Source organism: Ornithodoros turicata, chromosome 7 (genome assembly GCF_037126465.1).
Source record: "Ornithodoros turicata isolate Travis chromosome 7, ASM3712646v1, whole genome shotgun sequence".
Lineage (NCBI taxonomy): Eukaryota > Metazoa > Arthropoda > Arachnida > Ixodida > Argasidae > Ornithodoros > Ornithodoros turicata.
The window spans coordinates 18,787,437-18,800,811 of NC_088207.1; the positions used below are offsets into that span (position 1 = coordinate 18,787,437).

Here is a 13,375-nt window from a genome sequence, read left to right on the forward strand (position 1 = left end):
GGTTGGAACATGTTTGGCTGGGAGAAGGCCCTCGGTAGTGTGGAGCAGGCAGCGAAGATAGCAGCGGTAGCATCTGGACATACAAAAGGAACGGATGATAAAGAGACCGCATCCTGGCGATGTCACCGAGCCCAATGAACCAGTAGCTGTCGGCCTCCGGAGTTTTATAGGGTCGCTCTATGTCGGATGACGTTGAACCGGCAGCGACGTGCTGTGGTACCAGTGCAGGAATGATCGATAAGAATTCGGCAACACGTGGCTGGTTGGAACATGTTTGGCTGGGAGAAGGCCCTCGGTAGTGTGGAGCAGGCAGCGAAGATAGCAGCGGTAGCATCTGGACATACAAAAGGAACGGACGATAAAGAGACCGCATCCTGGCGATGTCACCGAGCCCAATGAACCAGTAGCTGTCGGCCTCCGGAGTTTTATAGGGTCGCTCTATGTCGGATGACGTTGAACCGGCAGCGACGTGCTGTGGTACCAGTGCAGGAATGATCGATAAGAATTCGGCAACACGTGGCTGGTTGGAACATGTTTGGCTGGGAGAAGGCCCTCGGTAGTGTGGAGCAGGCAGCGAAGATAGCAGCGGCAGCATCTGGACATACAAAAGGAACGGACGATAAAGAGACCGCATCATGGCGATGTCACCGAGCCCAATGAACCAGTAGCTGTCGGCCTCCGGAGTTTTATAGGGTCGCTCTATGTCGGATGACGTTGAACCGGCAGCGACGTGCTGTGGTACCAGTGCAGGAATGATCGATAAGAATTCGGCAACACGTGGCTGGTTGGAACATGTTTGGCTGGGAGAAGGCCCTCGGTAGTGTGGAGCAGGCAGCGAAGATAGCAGCGGTAGCATCTGGACATACAAAAGGAACGGACGATAAAGAGACCGCATCCTGGCGATGTCACCGAGCCCAATGAACCAGTAGCTGTCGGCCTCCGGAGTTTTATAGCGTCGCTCTATGTCGGATGACTTTGAACCGGCAGCGACGTGCTGTGGTACCAGTGCAGGAATGATCGATAAGAATTCGGCAACACCTGGCTGGTTGGAACATGTTTGGCTGGGAGAAGGCCCTCGGTAGTGTGGAGCAGGCAGCGAAGATAGCAGCGGTAGCATCTGAACATACAAAAGGAACGGACGATAAAGAGACCGCATCCTGGCGATGTCACCGAGCCCAATGAACCAGTAGCTGTCGGCCTCCGGAGTTTTATAGGGTCGCTCTATGTCGGATGACGTTGAACCGGCAGCGACGTGCTGTGGTACCAGTGCAGGAATGATCGATAAGAATTCGGCAACACGTGGCTGGTTGGAACATGTTTGGCTGGGAGAAGGCCCTCGGTAGTGTGGAGCAGGCAGCGAAGATAGCAGCGGTAGCATCTGGACATACAAAAGGAACGGACGATAAAGAGACCGCATCCTGGCGATGTCACCGAGCCCAATGAACCAGTAGCTGTCGGCCTCCGGAGTTTTATAGGGTCGCTCTATGTCGGATGACGTTGAACCGGCAGCGACGTGCTGTGGTACCAGTGCAGGAATGATCGATAAGAATTCGGCAACACGTGGCTGGTTGGAACATGTTTGGCTGGGAGAAGGCCCTCGGTAGTGTGGAGCAGGCAGCGAAGATAGCAGCGGTAGCATCTGGACATACAAAAGGAACGGACGATAAAGAGATCGCATCCTGGCGATGTCACCGAGCCCAATGAACCAGTAGCTGTCGGCCTCCGGAGTTTTATAGGGTCGCTCTATGTCGGATGACGTTGAACCGGCAGCGACGTGCTGTGGTACCAATGCAGGAATGATCGATAAGAATTCGGCAACACGTGGCTGGTTGGAACATGTTTGGCTGGGAGAAGGCCCTCGGTAGTGTGGAGCAGGCAGCGAAGATAGCAGCGGTAGCATCTGGACATACAAAAGGAACGGACGATAAAGAGATCGCATCCTGGCGATGTCACCGAGCCCAATGAACCAGTAGCTGTCGGCCTCCGGAGTTTTATAGGGTCGCTCTATGTCGGATGACGTTGAACCGGCAGCGACGTGCTGTGGTACCAATGCAGGAATGATCGATAAGAATTCGGCAACACGTGGCTGGTTGGAACATGTTTGGCTGGGAGAAGGCCCTCGGTAGTGTGGAGCAGGCAGCGAAGATAGCAGCGGTAGCATCTGGACATACAAAAGGAACGGACGATAAAGAGACCGCATCCTGGCGATGTCACCGAGCCCAATGAACCAGTAGCTGTCGGCCTCCGGAGTTTTATAGGGTCGCTCTATGTCGGATGACGTTGAACCGGCAGCGACGTGCTGTGGTACCAGTGCAGGAATGATCGATAAGAATTCGGCAACACGTGGCTGGTTGGAACATGTTTGGCTGGGAGAAGGCCCTCGGTAGTGTGGAGCAGGCAGCGAAGATAGCAGCGGTAGCATCTGGACATACAAAAGGAACGGACGATAAAGAGACCGCATCCTGGCGATGTCACCGAGCCCAATGAACCAGTAGCTGTCGGCCTCCGGAGTTTTATAGCGTCGCTCTATGTCGGATGACGTTGAACCGGCAGCGACGTGCTGTGGTACCAGTGCAGGAATGATCGATAAGAATTCGGCAACACCTGGCTGGTTGGAACATGTTTGGCTGGGAGAAGGCCCTCGGTAGTGTGGAGCAGGCACCGAAGATAGCAGCGGTAGCATCTGAACATACAAAAGGAACCGACGATAAAGAGACCGCATCCTGGCGATGTCACCGAGCCCAATCATGGATGAGGTACCATGTCCACATCTCCAAGATAACTTCGTGGGATGACGTGAAGGCAGCGTTCCGTAAACGTTATGGAGTAAATGCCAAACTCAACGCGAAGCACATCATGCTTGCCATGGCGCAGTCTATAGAGGAGAGCTGCACGGATTTTGCGTTCCGTAAATTGTAGCTCGTGGATGAGTGCGGATACATCCCACAACTCACAGACAAGTGCGCGGTCATCGTCATGTCGATGCTCCCAAGTGTGAAGAAGTCACTTCTTCGACAAGGAATTTACTTCCCTGGATAGACTCCTGGAGTAATTCCTCCGACGAGGCAGGCTTGTGGCTTCTCACGCCTCCAACGATCAGGACAAAGCAAAGCACACTCGAGAGAGGTCAGAGGCTGCGTACCACGTATCACAGTATTGCACCCGACACGATTTGACTGCATGGTTCTCCAGTGGTCGCCCTCACGTCCCAGCGAGCTCAGCAACAGAACGTCAGAAGCGGAGTCCACATGCGAAGCTTGTCCAGTCACCAAGCCTCACATGCGTCCAGCTCGCCGGTACACCCAGTCCAAGACATCCGACAAGGATAAAAAACAATCACGAAGTTCGTAGACTGTCTAAACTGCGGGGACACAGCGCACTTCTCTTCACGCTGTCCTGTACCGCTGACAAAGGAGTTTTTGGACTGTCAGGAAAGGTTCCTGGCGGGAAGACCATCCATCGGGAAATGGCTACCTAATTCCTCCGACACCTGCATGGGGGGTCAGGAGTTAACCAGGTAGTCTGCACTACAGAAGCAGGTACGGCCAAAGTCATTCCGGTAGAGCTGAATGGATGCCCTCATCTTGCGCTTCTGGGCTCAGGATTCTCATGGTCATTATGAACGACTGCATAGGCGAGAAGCTTGGACTTCATGTTGCGCCATCATCGGTCATGCTGCTAACGGCCAACCCCTCATCGTGCATGGCAAGGTGACGGTTCAGGTCTCAGCTGACAACTAGTCGTATTTGCATCCATTCCTCGTCGTACCCCACCTAGAAGCAGGCAAAGTGCTCCAAAGTTAATGATTTCCTGAAGACGGCCAAAGCTGCCATTGACTGAAGCAGAAACATCTTCCATGTCAGAACAGGTACACACAAAGGGCCCAGCCACACAAACAGATCGTTGCAGCGCCTCGTTCTCGCAAGGCAGTCCATGCAAATGTCGCAGCTCATGAAGGTCCCATCATGACAGTTGTCACCAACCTACTGTCACTGCGCTACGGTCTGGCTGTTGAACCGACGTTGGTTGAGGCCGAGAAATGTTTCTGCATCATATAGTCAACCCTTCATTTGTGTCCGTTGTCGTTTCAGACCAGGCGACAGTAGCGGTTGCTGAAGAAGTTCACGGTGCAGCAGATGTGAGCCTGACCGAGTCAGAGCTGGAACAAGTCCCCCAGTGCCCGAGTGTTCCAGAGAGCGGCTGCAATCCTTTTCTGAAGCCGATGGCGTGCAGTCGATTTGGGACGGGGGCGTGACAGCCCTCTTCCAGAAAGGCCTTCAAAGCATGGAAGTTGACAATGACGACAAAATGTCGCAAAAGTCATGATCAAGCCTCCCTGAAATGCACACAAAAGAAAAACGAGAAAAAGGCAGAGGACGAGGAGTAAAGACCGCCGAACCACAGAAGCCACCCCTGCGAAGGGTTCAACCTCCGTGCTGCGCTTCAACCATGTGCTGCGATTTCTTTTCTTTCTTCTTGAAATAGCCGCCATTATACAATGCCAGCATGCTTTTGTCTCAAAGAAAACTTACCTGAATACAACCTCTCCAACTCCTTTACGTAGACACATGTTCCGAAAGGATCGAAATGACAGGAATCGCTCATCTGGAGGTGTGGCGATCGTCATGCGAGCGTCTGTTCCAGCCAAAGCATGGACAGTGTTGTCACTGTCTGCTCCGTTTATCTGCTGCCAACAGCATCCATCACACAAAACGACATAGATTTATGTAGCGTACTTCAAACTCTTTTAATTTTAACGTGCACAATCCACTCCGGGCAGTACAAGGACCGACTGTCGGAGAAAGATTATAGAAAAATTCTTGGCTATCGTCATCCATCTGTCTTTTGAATACAGGGGCACCTACGCATGTACATTCCGCTACGCAGTCATTCTCAGCATTAGATCTGTCTCTGTGTAGTCCATCTCTTTTCGGGTTTTAGAGTGGTCAGTAAAAGAGAATCCATTGGGAAGTGATCACTTTCCAGTGGTATCATGACAACGTGTCTCCCTAGGTGGAAACTTCAACAAACGGATTGGAATACTTTTTCTGAAAAATGCGACCTGTCTTTAATCCCTGTTGACAGGATGACGACTGACTGTGTCATTACTAGATGTCATCCTTTACGCACCAACACAATGTATTCCTGAAACTTCCGGTCGTTTGCCCAAGCGATCAAAACCCTGGTGGAACAAGAAGTATGAAGAAACACGAAAAGCCCAAAACCGTGCGTGGGGCAGATATCGAATATCTCCCACCAGTGAAAACCTTGTTCTCTTTAAAAAGGCAAGATCCATGGACAGGTGGACGCGCAAACAAGCCAAGCAGTCCTCTTGGCACAGTTTTGTATCTTCCCTGTCTTCCAGTTCTCATTCTAAACTTATTTGAGATCGCCTTCATAAGATCAGAGGTGTACACATGAGCCGTGCTACCCCTCTTTTAGTAGTTAATGGTCAGCCATGCCAAAGCTTACAGGAACAAGCCAATGCTTTCGGTGAGGATTTTGAAAGTGTTTCCTGTTCGTCTAACTACACAGATGAGTTCCTTAAATTTAAGCGTAGTGCAGAGAAGAAAAAATTCAAATGCATTGTGGAGACAGTTTGACGTATAATTAGCCTTTCACTAAAGTAGAACTCCATTGTTTCTTAAAGTGTACAAAGGCAACTTCACCAGGCCCAGACAGGGTGATGTAGTTTAGGATGAATCATTTGTCTGAGGCATCCAACGAGGTTTTACTCAAATTTTTTACCAGGTTTGGATCCAGTGTACATTACCCTCAGCCTCGAAAATTTCAACTTTAATTCCTCTATTAAAACCCGGAAAGAAACGTTCAAGCCCGGCCACTTACCGACCTCTCGCTCTCACGAGTTGCATGGGCGAAACGTTTGAGCGTATGGTCAATGCTCGGCTGGTTTTTGCGCTGGGCGTTCCACAACGGACCTCCTCGTTCGAGTAGAAGCAATGATCTACGAAGCTTTCGTCCATAGGCAACACTGCCTGTCAGTGTTTCTTGATCTTGAAAGGGCACATGACACTGCTTGGCGGTATGGTATTCTTCAAGGCATCAACTCTTTCGGGATCAGGGGGCGCCTTCTTAGGTGTATAACAAACTTCCTTTAAAACCGGACATTCCAAGTACGGCTCGGAACGACGCTATCCCGTCCTTTCATCCAAGAAAATGGAGTGCCGCAGGGATCAGTCCTTAGCGTCACTCTGTTTCTCGTAAAAATCAATTCAGTAGCCAGCATAGCCCCACCTCCCATGTACGTGGATGACATTCAGATTTCCTTCTCTTCCACGAATCTAGCAACATGTGAGCGAGAGGTGCAGCTTGCTTTAAATAAGCTTACCCTTACCCTTCATTTGTGGTTCAAGTTCTCACATGAGAAAACCGTATGTGTTCACTTCTCGAGGGTCAGAGGACTGTTTCCTCCACCTACTCTTAAGCTGAACGGACAGGACCTTGCTGTTAGGGGCGAACACAAATTCCTTAGGGTCATCCTTGATAGCAAGCTCACTTTCTTACCACACATCAAGAGCCTTAAAACGAAATGCATTAAGTCCCTAAACCTCTTGAAGGTACTGTCCTACAAATCATGGGGGGGGGGGGCACTCGAGATACTCTACATAGGATTTATGTGTCCACAGTGACGTCTAGACTGGACTATGCATGTGTTGTTTTTGCGTGTGCTCAGAAATCTGCCCTCAAGATTTTAGACCCAGTGCATCACCAGGCGCTATGTTTGATAACTGATGCTTTCCGCCCGTCGCCAGCGGTGTCGCCAGTGGTGCGGCTGCCCTGCGCCGGGTGCTACATTGTAGTTCATGGACGTTGCGAACGTCCGGGTCACCAGTGTTGAGTCAGAGAAAAGGACTGCAACGGAAAACTGCTATTTATTGACGGCTGGGTGCCTGTAGCGCATCGTCTTCATCCTCTGCATTCTCATCGGTATCGTCCGCCCGACAAGCGCGAGAGCGCGGAATTAAACCTTCATTCTCATCCCGACCTTCTTCGGACTCGGTCGCCTCTTATTAATGGTCGTGACACCGCAACAGGTGACCCGGACGTCGCAAGCTGGACACCGCAATGTTCTCAGGCGACGGTTCCCAAGCACCACACCTGCCACGCCGGCCACAGCGGCAACGTCTATGGTTCCCTCTTCCCCAAGCATCGCCCGTGTTGCTGTTCGGCATCCCTCATTCTTCACCGCCCATCCTGACCTATGGTTCAAAATGGCCGACAGTCAGTTCGCGCTGGCTGGCATCACCCGGCAAGCTACGAAGTTTCACCACATAGTCAGCAACCTACCTCCGGAAATCGCGGTGTAAGTCACAGATGTTCTGACGGCACCCCCCACCCCCAACGCCTACGACCACTTTCGGAAGGCCGTCACGGAGAGAATCATGACGTCGGAGCGCGAGCGCTTGCGCCAGCTGCTAGCAGCCGAAGAACTCGGCGATCGCAGACCCAGTCAGCTGCTCCGACGTATGCACAGCCTCCTCGGCTCTCGGCTTCCAACCTTCGACCGATCCCTCCTGAAAGAACTTTTCCTGAGCCGGCTCCCTCAGCAGACACAAATGGTACTCGCGGCACTTCCCGACTCTTCCGCGGAGGCAGTCGCTGAAGTCGCCGACCGGGTAATTGAGGTTTCACGAGTCACAATTGCCCACGTTCCCACTCCATCTTCTGCTTCTGAGGTTGTGCCGCCTTCCACTTCTGGCCTCCCCGAGCGACCTAGCGACCTTCCTACTCTGTGCCTCCTTCGCCTGCAGATCCAGTTTGCATTCTTCGTGCGGAAGTTCAGGAACTCCGAGAGCTTATTGACGATCGCCTGGCATGCAGCGTTTCGCAGCCTCCAGGACATCAACCTCGACCCCGCTTCCGAAGCCCTCGACCGCGCAGTCCCCGCCCGTCCTCCCCTCACACGCGTCGCCTTTCATCACCACCCGCGAGCTGCCCATATTGTTTCTATCATTACAATTTCGGTGCCTCGGCGCGCAAGTCCACCGCCCCTTGCCAATGGCCGGGAAATGACATGGGGCTTCGCTAGCGGCGACAGGCGACACCCTCAACCACGCACCCAGTCGCCTATTCTACATAACAGATCGAAACTCCAAGCTGAAGATGCTCGTCGACACGAGTGCAGCCGTGAGCGTCCTTCCTGCAACAGTGGCTCACAGTCGTCAAGCTCCTATCTGGTTCCTGACTGCGGTGAATGACACCGGTATTCCCGTTTTCGGCCAAAAATTTCTTACCCTCGATCTCGGCTTGCGAAGGCAGTTCACATGGTTGTTTACCATCGCCTCCGTCAGCCAGCCCATCCTAGGCGCAGATTTTCTCGAGCGGTTTGGCCTTATGATGGACCTTGCTCGGCGTCGCCTCGTGGACTCTGCCACACCGCTCGCAATGCACGAAATCAGCACTTTCGCATCCCCTCAATTTCACACCGAGCCACTATCTGCGCTTGCATCGCCGTACGCCGACATCCTCAAGGACTTCCCGTCACTTACACGGCCCACCGATTGGTCCAAGCCGGTGAAGCATGATGTCGTCCACAAGATCATAACTTCTGGCCAACCAGTCTCCTCGCGGTTCCGCCGACTGGGCCCTGAAAAGCTGACCATAGCCAAGAGCGAATTCCAGCACATGATCGACATCGGCGTAGTCAGGCCATCATCGAGCAACTGGGCGTCACCGTTACACATGGTCCCCAAGAAGACGGGGGACTGGAGACCATGCGGCTAAACCTTACCACACTACCTGACCGCTACCCCCTCCCCAAATTCAATTCAATTGATTTAACGAAGGCGTACCATCAGATTCCCATGGCTCCAGAAGACATCCATAAAACAGCAGTAACGACTCCATTCGGCTTCTTCGAGTTCGTTATGATGCCTTTTCGATTGAAAAACGCAGCCCAAACATTTCAGCGTTTTATTGATTCGGTGGTAAGGGGACTACCCTTTGTTTTTGCGTATATGGATTATCTACTCGTCGCAAGCGAAAGCTCCGAACAACATCGCCTCCATTTACGCCAGCTCTTCGCGCGCCTTGAAGAATACGGCATCATAATCAATGTGCAAAAGTGCCAGTTCGGAGCCGCGTCCCTGGAATTCCTTGGCCATCACCTCGATTGCCACGGCATCAGACCGCTTCCTTCGAAGGTACAGGCCGTCCGCGAGTTTCCAAGACCGGCTACACTGCACCAACTTCGACGCTACCTTGGGCTACTAAATTTCTACCGGCGCTTTATTCCGAACTGTGCGTCTGTGCTGGCACGGCTCGAAGCCCTCCTGCGTTCTCCTAAGAAGTCTCCCAATGCGGCCGGTTTTGCTTGGACGGCGAATGCCGAGGACGCTTTCCTGGCTGCCAAAGAGGCACTCGCCAATGCCGTCATGCTCATCTACCCCCAGCATGATGCGCCCACATCACTAGCGGTGGATGCGTCCGGCTCAGCCATCGCAGCCGTGCTCCAGCAAGCACATCAACCAGCAGTGGCAACCCATCTCCTTCATTTCCGTCACTCTCGCCGGCCCAACAACACTACAGTGCCTTCGGCCGCGAACTTCTCGCTGCGTTCGCTGCCGTCAAGTACTTCCGCTACTTTCTGGAATGCCGATCTTTTATACTTTATACGGACCATGAGCCACTCGTCCACGCCTTTCGAGCTAGCCGTCAAAGCCACTCGCTCCAGGAAATCCGACAGCTAGCCTTCCTGGCAGAATTCCAAGTGACGTTCGCCCACATCCGCGGCCAGGCTAACTACCCTCTGACGCATTCAGCCGTATCAACGCTTTTCCGCCCGAAATCTTTTCGCTTGAACGTCTCGCATCTGAACAGCGCGCCGACGAAGAGCTCAGGGCGCTTCGTGCCTCCAAGCAAACATCGCTATAGTTGGAAGAGGTCGCTCTTCCCGGCACAGCCTCCACCATCAACCGCTGTCAACCGGCGACGTGTCAACCGGCGTTCATCGGCCGTTCGTTCCATCCAGTCTCCGCCGCCAAACCTTCCACGCCCTTCATGACTTTTTCCATCCTGGTATTCGTGCAACCAGACGCCTGCTCGGCGACCGCTACGTCTGGCCGGGCATGGCCAAGGACATCCACGTGTGGACTTCTCGCTGTATCACCTGCCAACGAACGAAGATAGTCCGGCACACGCGCTCGCCGCCCGGCAAGTTCCTTCCGCTGGACCACAGATTTCAGATCATCCATATCGACCTTGTCGGTCCTCTACCTCAATCAACGGGATTCCGCTACATCCTCACCATGGTGGATCGTTTCACCAGATGACCGGAAGCCGTGCCCATCGTCGACATGCGTGCCGAGACCGTTGCCCGCGCTCTTCTCACCGCCTGGATCTACCGATACGGGACCCCTCACCAAATCGTCACCGACCGCGGGGCTCAATTCGAGTCTTCCCTCTTACATGAGCTCTGCGGTCTTCTTGGCACGACGCGCACACGCACTACTGCCTACCATCCTTGCGCCAATGGTCTTGTAGAACGTTTTCACCGGCAGATGAAAAGGTGCTTCCGTGCCCTTCGCCATCCCGAAAAGTGGACCAGCGCTCTCCCACTCATTTTGCTGCACATCCGAGCATGCCTCAAGCCTGGGCTGCTCCGCCGCCGAGCTCGTTTTCGGCACGCCCCTACGCCTTCCGGCCGACCTCGTCACCCAGCACCCTCCCGCCGCCTCTGAAACCGAGCCGCAATCCACCCTGAGTACGTCTCGCTCCTCCGTGACGTCTTCAAGGCCCTTAGGCCTGCTTCCCCACGGTTCCCTTCCCGCCGGAACTCTTACGTTCCCGCCACTCTCACCAATGCCACGCACGTTTTCCTCCGGGCTCCAACCCCTCGCAAGTCCTTAGAGCCCCCATACACAGGACCCAATCGCTTCATCTCCCGGTCCGAGAAGACCATGGCGCTTGACATAGGGGGCCGCCAGGACACAGTTTCGGTCGACCGCGTCAAGCCGGCCTTCGTGGAAAACGAAGACTTCCCCCTTGCCCTCCAGACCGTCGACATTTCGCCTTCTTCCCCTAAGCCCAAGCGCGTTTCCTGGGGACCAGCTCCACCGATGCGCCTCCGTCGCATCTGACGGCGGGGGGGGGGGGGGGGGGGAGACACCTGTAGCGCATCGGCTTCATCCTCTGCATTCTCATACGTATCGTCCGCTCGACAACCGCGAGAGCGCGGAATTAAACCTTCATTCTCATCCCGACCTTCTTCGGACTCAGTCGTTTCTTCTTAGTGGTCCTGACATCACAGTGCCAACCGAACTGAATCAGGTATGGCCGAGTAGAATGGAGCGTGCACAGCTCGATGCGCCTGCGCACGCTATCTGTGTCGTCCGCTACAGCCTCTATGTTGAGTGCATTGAATGGTGGCCTTTCTGGCCACCATTCAATGCACTCGCCACTGTGATCCTGTACTTTTTTGGCCGAGGATATCTACTGTCTACAATACACTGATAGCTTTGACGCTGTGCTACGCTTGTCAGCCAAATTTCTTCGTCCAATTTGGCGCCGCGAAGCAACTGTGGCTAGGGGCTGCATACAGACGTGGACAGATGGCGAGAGGACAGCAGGAAGGAGTGGGGAATTGGGGGGGTTAGTATGCGCCCTGGGCCGACTTTCTGGGCCTGACATTTGTCTGGAAAGTCTGCAGGAAAACCGAGGGAAACCGCGACAGGACAGCCGGTGCGGGGATTCGAACCCGGATCACTTCGCGGTATCGGAGTGAAAAGCGGCTATCCTAACGACTATGGCACGAGCTGCTTCTTGCTGCTTTATGTACTCACACTGCAGTGAGAGAAAGTTGTATTTGTTGTGTTTGAATTCTAATTTCAGTACATTAGAATTTTTAGCTTTGGTGAACCGGTTCGAACCTGTACGTTTTTCTGCCTAGACACGAACGTGTACCGAACCGGTTCGCTTGAACCCGAATCCAAACAGAATCCCACAAAAAATAATGGTTGGATTCAATTCCTGTTTTGCATAGCCTCCATGGCATGATCCATTACGCAGGTACGCTAATGCTGATTCCAAGACTCGACCGTCTTCACTGAGTTGTATGGGAACCAGTTCCCAGTCCCTATGCTGCGCTCGTTCATTTAACCCGTGGAGGAACGCAAGACAAGTCAATCCAACATCAAAATGTTTATTTAATACCTTCACAAACTAAGGCAGCTCCCTCGGTAGCACTCCTTTCAATCGTATGACTAACCAATTGTCCCGTCCCAACTCCCGCCGTCCCTTTTACCGGTTCCCACGTCACTCCCTTTCCACCCTTGGGCATCCACGCCCTCCTGTGGCGGCTCTTTCGCCGCTGTCCTGACGTCCTCCGCTGACGTCCCCTATAGTCTCCATTCTTGTTATCTGTCAATTCTAGAGGAAGTACATTTTATTATAAAATCAATTTCAACTTTCAGATCAACCTCCAATATGAAAAGATGGAGAATCCTAGAATCAAGTTCGAGTTCGTCATGTTTCACGGCCAGGTAAGAATCATTGCAGCAATGTGCTAGCTACGCTTCGTACGCATCCAGGTCCTATCATGAAAAACAATGGACACCGAGATCAACTTGCTGTTTTATGAAACGTTTCAACATTTTTAATTTCTACTCATGCTTGAGCTTCCGGGTTGTGTTGGATTGTTCGTTGGCATGTTCGGAGTTTTTGGAATTTATTATTTTCCGATAATTCCGAGTTTTTCATTCTTTATCCTCGACAATTGAATCAACATTAGAAAGCAGGGAAAAAACGCGACGACGGTGAAACAACACGATCGAAAAGAGAAGTTGTCTTGCGCCATGACTGCATCTCTATAGAGAACGAACGGTCAATGACGAATTCTGCGGAAAAGTCCAGCAATGCCTTCGAAACGCTTTCTGCAGACCTCGTCCTCAGAAGTGGCGCTCCTGCAACTCTATCCTACACCATTAAAATGCCCCAACAACAAACGCGGGATCGCGAGAGATACGACGAAATGGGTACTATTCCAAAACGAGACTACCATACGTGATTTCGTCAGTGGCCGGAACGCTGGAAGCGGTGTAAGTACAATCATAACGGACCCGCCTTAAAGGGGACGAGATGTACTAGCGGTAAGGTGCCCTTATTCACTCACAAAAGTCCGTTCTTGAATTAAATAATGAGGCCCAGTAATGACATAAGATAATAAAAAAATAGGACACGCATTTTCAAACCGTCAACTGTTCTTATTTTCTAACGTAGTCGCACACATATTTTACTTTAGCGAGCTTTTAGCGCCGATTAATGTCGCACAAAAAGTGTCCCTAAAAATGCATCAAGAGATGCGCGTGGCGCTTCGTCACGGTTTCCTGTAACACGGATTGCATTGGGCACCCTAAAT

General features: G+C 52.5%; 1 protein-coding gene across 1 annotated transcript in view; it reads right to left on the reverse strand.

The window, feature by feature from the left end:
- The window catches only part of LOC135400514 (uncharacterized), a 374,312-nt gene that overhangs the window by 224,087 nt on the left and 136,850 nt on the right, over window positions 1-13,375 (reverse strand). The window lies entirely within an intron of this gene.